Here is a 7,135-nt window from a genome sequence, read left to right as displayed (position 1 = left end):
CAAAGGCCGTTAATCTCGGTTTTCTAGACCGGAGCCGCTATTTTTCCATTCAAGTAGCTCCTCACTTATCCTCACGTGGCTGAGTGGACCCCGTTCCATACCCACGACTTCTCAGGAAATCTGACAGCGCCGGGAATCGAACCCGGGTGGATCTGTAGCCAGGATTTCTGACCACTAGACAACAGAGGCGGTCATTACTCAAGTTTACACATTACAAACTGTGAGAGGATACATGGAACGATAAATTTGATCCTGTGCTTAACGACTTCACAAAGGAGTAAGAACGCGTGAAGCTGGATCTCAAAGGATACGGCACCTTGATGAAATGTGGAAGTGAGTGGCCAGCTTCATGGCCCGGCTGATTTAACCACTGAATAGAGAGCCCCTGTATTTCTCAAATTGTAGGTTTGGTGTATTCAAGACCCTGTCTGGAGTGGTAACAAAGATGACGCCATAGATAGCCGTTCAAAATCCAAACAGAGGTAGAACTCGCTCTGGGATTCTTCATGTGACAAGGCTTAGGAGTTTGTGTGGTTAGAATAAAATCAAGAATTATAAAAAAAATACATTTAATGCCACCGTTTTCTTGCAAGAAAATATCACTAGGTAAAAAATATATTACAAAGTTTAAAGAGTGTTTAGCAATACGTGTATAGAAATAACACGCTGCCTCTGACTCTCATTTTCATCAAGGTAATGTTGGCAACAAGATGGAAATGTCGCGCCAAATTGGCCGTTTTACGTCCAGGCCAAATTCACATCGAATCATCCATATGTATTGCGTTGGTATTCGTCTAAAAGGACCAATTTCAAACGTGAGTACCCGTAATATCGAAGCCATCTACCCCTCCACTAATACATTAATTTATCAGTTCTTGAATGGGTAGGTTTCTCCAAGTAAAACTCGAAAACTGCACCACCTGATATGATCATGTGACATTCATCTGGAAAAAGAATAGAATGTTCTCAATCTTTATTTTCTTATTTTGGAATCCCAGCTCATTTCTTTATGTTTGATTTTTTAAGAAAGTAATAAAGAAAGAGAACATTCTGTAGAGAGGGACATATTGATATGAAGTGATCAGTCGTCGGTTTCTGGTTTCCCCGGCCTCGAACATGGATACGTTGCTTGACAAGCGACCATGTTGGCTGTTACAGTTGAATGAAGATTAAAAATGCATTCATCCGTTGTTGCGAATGGCTGAACAGCACTTTCCCATTTAGTAAGGTCCGCTTCCTCCTGGAGGTCCATAGCTGGAAGAAGGTCCTGAGGGCCCACTGCCACCAATGACACCACCGCCACCACCACCATGACCACCACCAATGCCGCCTCCAATTCCACCTCCATGACCTCCGATGCCGCCTCCAATTCCACCACCATGACCTCCGATTCCGCCTCCAATTCCACCTCCATGACCTCCGATGCCGCCTCCAATTCCACCGCCGCCTCCTACCTCTTTCTGTGTCTTGTATCTGATGAAGTAGACCTCTGGTTTGCTGGGGGCGGTGGGAACTGGTGCGGGAATATTGATTTCTGGAGCTTCTTCTGGTTTCTTAACCAAAACATAGATCAATGTTTTCTGTTCATCCTGCGCAAACTGCGGAATGACAGGAGCAGTGGGTGTGGGTGGTGTGGGGGCCTTGATAAAAATTATTTTGTAATGTTTCTGTGCAGGAGGCAGTGGTCCAATTGGTCTGCTTGGCCTCTCGAAATGGGGTTCTGGGGGTGGTACATGGACGTAGATGTGCTTTTGGATGAGCGAACCGCCTCCTCCGAATCCACCTCCACCGCCTCCACCATGTCCTCCTCCAAATCCTCCTCCGAATCCACCTCCAAACCCACCACCGAATCCCCCGCCGCCGCCGCCTCNCCCCCCCCGCCGCCGCCGCCTCCGCCGCCATGGCCTCCTGAAAATCCACCTCCGCCGCCTCCACCATGGCCTCCGAATCCGCCGCCACCACCGAATCCACCGCCGCCTCCGAAGCCACCGCCTCCTCCTGAAGGAGCGCCGTAACTCGAGGACGGGGCGCTGTACGAGTATCCAGCTTCTGGCCTGGCGTGTGCTAACACAAGCAGGGACGTCACCAGCTGAAAAGCAAGTCACGACGAATAGGCTTAATCCTATCAAAACTGGAATATTCTTATAGAATGGCAATATTTCTCGCATGCAGTGGGGATCTCTTGCTTCTGACATGTCCGGGATGTGGTAGCACCATCTTCCTGCCTCAATTTGGTTGCGAAAATTATACGAGCAGATTACTACAAGGAAATGTGAAGAAATTAAGGTTCTGGAATTGAATCTTAGTACGGAAAGGATTGAAAATCCCATTAATTATAGGTTATAAAGCTTAGACTTAATAACGTACAATTTACGTGTGTTATTATTATGAACTTCAAAGATCTGTTCTGTAAACTGAACACAACAGATGACAGAACTTGTATAACCTGCACCTCAAAACGCGGACCGTCGGGCACGGTGCCTCGGTCGTTATGAAGTGCAAATATTAATTGCTGCATCTCAGTCCTTAACAACAGGACGACACAGTTCTTCAAGTAAAAATGTAAAGCTATCCCTATACAAGGCCGTGAAGGCCCATAGGGTTGTAAGACGTTGAGGGTCCCACATTATTTAGACAATCGGCTCAAAGATGGCGGTAAGATTGTCAGCCTTACGCGCCGGCCGCATTTTATTCCCCAGGAAAATTATTTAATTAATTCCTGGTACTCATTTCTGTTAGAGGCCGAGTCGACCCCAGGGCCATAGTGCGGCTTGAAGGATTATGTCAATTGAAAAAAATCCAATGACCTTATCGGGACTTGAACCCGCGACCTTCCGGCTTGTAGCATAGCAACAGAACCAAATATCTTCCATCTATCTCCCTCCGATCCAGCATTCGTGATGCCCTGCTATTCCTCATCCAAGGTTAAGTAGCCTCTGAAGGTGACGCAGAGTTGTAAAATAACATCTCACTTAATTGCACTGATGCCGCCCTAAATCTTGCGTATAGAGCTCGTAATTCTGACTTCTTACGCCACCACTACTATGTACTAACTGGGAGTTTCATACGCAGCATTATTTGAATAGCAAAAATAAATGTCAATTTAACTAAATACCTATAATGAGTACCAGGAATTAATTAAATAATTTTCCTGGGGAGTAAAGCGCTGACAAACTTACCGCCACATTTGAGCCGATTGTCTAGATAATGTGAGACCCTCAACGTCTCACAACCCTATGGGTCTTCACGGCCTCTTACAGGGATAGTTTTATTTTTTTACCTATTTCTATAACACGAAGCTTCAATACAAGTTAATACAATAGTTAATGTTAAAGCCTGACATTGTATGTTATTCTAAGTCACGTCCTTCGGTCTCCCTTTCTCGCGTTCTATCATCTCAGATTTATCCCTCCCAGCTTCTTCTTACTCTTCGAAGTTGCCGCTGTCCAAGAGGAATCTCATCAAAATATTGCACGCCTTTTTGTCTCCCAAATTCTAGCTACATGTCCACTGCATCTTCATCTCTTAAATTCATGGCTCTAATAAAGCTACGGCCGGTCACGGTAGCCGAGCGGTCTAAGGCATGTACTGTCTTCGTTCGCCTGGAAACCGGGATCGTGGGTTCGAATCCCACTCAGGGCATGGATGTTTAGTTTGTGTGTGTGCGTTTTTCTGTGTTTGTCTACAGGTAGAGGCCTTGCGACGAGCTGATCACCCGCCCAAGGTGTCCTACCGAATGTGTAAGATCTAGAAAAACCGAAGTGAACGGAGAAGTACATGGAGGTGGGCCTAGGCCCACTGGGGCTGTAGTGCCAAGGGGGAAAAAAAATAAAGCTACGTGAGGCATTAACCTGAGTTTAGGCACAATAGACTACAGCTGACTCATTCTCTTATGTTGCACTTTACAATCTTCAGCAAACCATCACGTTATATCACTTTCGCTCAGAGAGATGTAATTAATTCTTCCTCGTGTTATTTATGGACACTGAACCAACTATAGGTTTTACATTACATGGAATGAGAGATATAATGAGTGCCAGTGGCGAATCGGAAATTTTTGTGAGAAAATGGCCGTTGCCTATTTCAGGGAACTGAGTGCCTTTCCGTTATCAACTTGAAGAGCGTGATGAAGACCAGAGTTAGATTCGAAACAATAATTTTCAAAATATGAAGCAGGAGTGGTATAACTTACAAATATGACTTATAACAAATATAACTTATCATCGAAGTAGTAATATCAGGCTGCAGGCTAAAATATTTTATATTTGTATAAAAAAATATTTAAAAATAGAAGTTAACAAAACGCTAGATAGGCCTGCGTACCAAATGTGACTACCGTAATTGTCTGCAGTGTTTTCAGAATTATTTTATGTGTTGAGCCCCCTGGTTAAAAATCTTCTTTATATGGAATAAACTTGAATATTTTCTGAGCCCGGTGGATTAGTGGGGTGGGACGCGCTTGTTTAAGCCCCGTACTGCAGTAATTTGCTCAAACATTTTAATTATAGAGCAGATAAAATTTCAAGAAATGAAAATCTTCCCTTAGGCTTCTACGTACCTCGCTCGACGGTAGTGAAGGTTTTGGGCTAGCCAGAGGAGTCCCACTGTTTGTCTTAACGAGAAGAACAACTCGGATATTCACTTTTAATTAACAGATTTTATTAATGTTGAATTCAATATTTTATATGTTCTACAGAACACTCTAATTTTTACACGTGTATACAGAATCTATGGGTTGAACACAGTTGCACTTCTCAAACTAGAATCTCGATAAAATTGTCCTGCCAAATAACCTGATCAATTTTCCTTAATTCTGAATGCGAGAGCTCAAGTTAACTGCATGTTTGTATTTTCAGTTCCGACCCAAGACGCTGCCTCAAAATATTCACACTACCGGTATAAAATTTAGAACAAATAGAACACTGTTATGTATTTACCAACCTGTGAAATTTGTTTAAGTGAAGGAACTGACTATTCGGAGAGTTGGCGCACTTGCATTACTCATCGCTTTCATTTGGAATCAGTGACAACGGTGATAATATATGAATATGTCTATATATTTAAGAGATTCGGAAAGAAATATGTGAACCCGTAAAGACTGACAATTGTCCAAAAAGTTATCATGCTTATCATGCCTAACAGTGTAGGAATACAGTGTTTGTGAGAAGGGGGTGGGGCGTTAAATATCAGAGACAATCTATATCGCCAGGACGACAGTCTATGCACTATTACTAAATTTCGTTAAGTCCAACCATGAAATGGGTACCAGGGGCAAGGAATCATGCAAAAAAGAAACGCTCCATATAATACATCATACTATTGAAGAGTCAAAGTTTAGTTTTCCCTTAATTGTTTTGTAAATTTACTTTATACTAAGTTATAAGGAGGGTCCATTACATAGTTTACAGGTGTTTCAGCCTACATGATAAACAATGATCAATGTTTTCCAATGTCAGTCTATTTTGTAGGTCTACGAATTTTCATACAAATGTCGTGTTCCGATGACATTCTTTAGAAACAGGAATATGAAATCTAAAACAGCTCACACATAGCAGCGTAACGTGGCCAAATTCTAGCAAGTTCTTGCCTAAATTTATAACAAATTGCTCCTTTGGCAGATTAGGCTCTCTGGTCTGTTTCAATTTCAGAATTAACCTCAAAACTACGAATCTTTACAGACAGTCGGTAGGACTATTTGGACGGGGAATTAACCCGTCACAAGGCCGCCATCTGCAGAGAAAAGGCATACATACATTCACACTTCGAGTGGGGTTTGAACCCACTGTCCTAGTGTTCGAGCATTTGACGACAATTCGTGGTTTAAACAGCCGGCCATATGACCTGCATTGCTGGTAACATTGCTGCCAATTTTAACCTCCTGGATCAGGAATCGCGAATATTTCTTTCAAGCGAAAATGATAACAGAAGTAAAAATAAATCGGTTGAGAAGCTAACAATTCATCTTCGTCTTCGGGAGGTTCCTCTTTTGATTCTTATCTGGGGGCCGGCTACTCTCATCTGATACTTTGAGCTCTTCTTTTTTTTTTTTCAGACAAATGATACTGTGTTGTACTTAACAGACCATGACTGATTCTAACACATCCTTCGAAATTTATCTTTAGCAATGTGAAATTATAAAAGAAAGCAGTTCAGATGGTGCCCTTAAGTACATGTAAACCAAAAAGCAAATTAATAGACTTATATATCGAACGGAGAAGGACTATACTTCGTGTAAAATTGTACACTTTAAAATAATTTCTCAGAAGGATAAACTCTTACAACAAATGTAAGAGCAAGAGTTTTTTTGGCAAGTTCTTGGCCAGGCACCTTATATCTCCAGCATTGTAGAGGCTTAGGTGCGGGCTCTTATGAACACGGTAATGTACTTCCGGGCCTCATAAAAGACGGACAATTTCGTGAGCAACTAGTAGCATCTCAAGTAGGGCTCGGGTAACTGTTTCGTGAATCATTCTGCTTAAAACGAGACTGCTGTCGGTTTTGGCGGCCGTACTTCGAGGAACAGCCAGCGACGTTCAGTCTGCTGGCTATACATTGTTTTCAAGGACACGTAGATATTGGAACTATAGAACCGTCCCCACTTTTCCGTGTAGATCCCTACTGAAGAGTCTAACATACTAATGTTGTGTACTTCAACCTGTCCCCGGGACTTACCACGAGAAGCTTCATGGCTGATGCGAGTGTTTAACGGCCAACTGTTAGATCCTCTTTGGCGGACGGATTGACGCAAACTGATGCTTCAGCTGTGAACTGAGAGGGTTTATAAAGGGCCCCCTTTCCTTAAGAATAAGATGCAAAGTGAGAGAGATACCTAGCAGTGGGACGGTTCGGTAGTAAGTAGGAGATAGTTTGGTCTCAATAGTAGTATACTTTCCCACTCTTTCTTTCTCTCTTTCTTTGTACTGGTTTGACCAAAGGCAATGCCTGTAACAAGCTTCATTGAAATGAAGTCTCCAAGACTCCCTTTCTATACAATTGTCTCTCTCTCTCTCGGGTAGCATCTTTCTGTCTGAGACTGTTCTCCTAGAGTTACAGCAGATATGCATTGATTATGGTTTTCTGTTCTAAATGTACTCTGTTCGAATCTACATGTGATCCATTTACTAATTTCCTCATT

The 7,135-nt window shown here is 42.6% G+C and overlaps 1 pseudogene; it reads right to left on the bottom strand.

Moving 5' to 3' along the window:
* Window positions 1-584: 584 nt before the first annotated feature.
* LOC111865241 lies at window positions 585-6,737 on the bottom strand (annotated as a pseudogene).
* Window positions 6,738-7,135: the final 398 nt, after the last annotated feature.

This window comes from Cryptotermes secundus, unplaced genomic scaffold, assembly GCF_002891405.2.
Source record: "Cryptotermes secundus unplaced genomic scaffold, Csec_1.0 scaffold614, whole genome shotgun sequence".
Classification (NCBI taxonomy): Eukaryota; Metazoa; Arthropoda; class Insecta; order Blattodea; family Kalotermitidae; genus Cryptotermes; species Cryptotermes secundus.
Note: the sequence above shows the minus strand (reverse complement) of the source record. Positions and strands in the feature narration are given on the sequence as shown.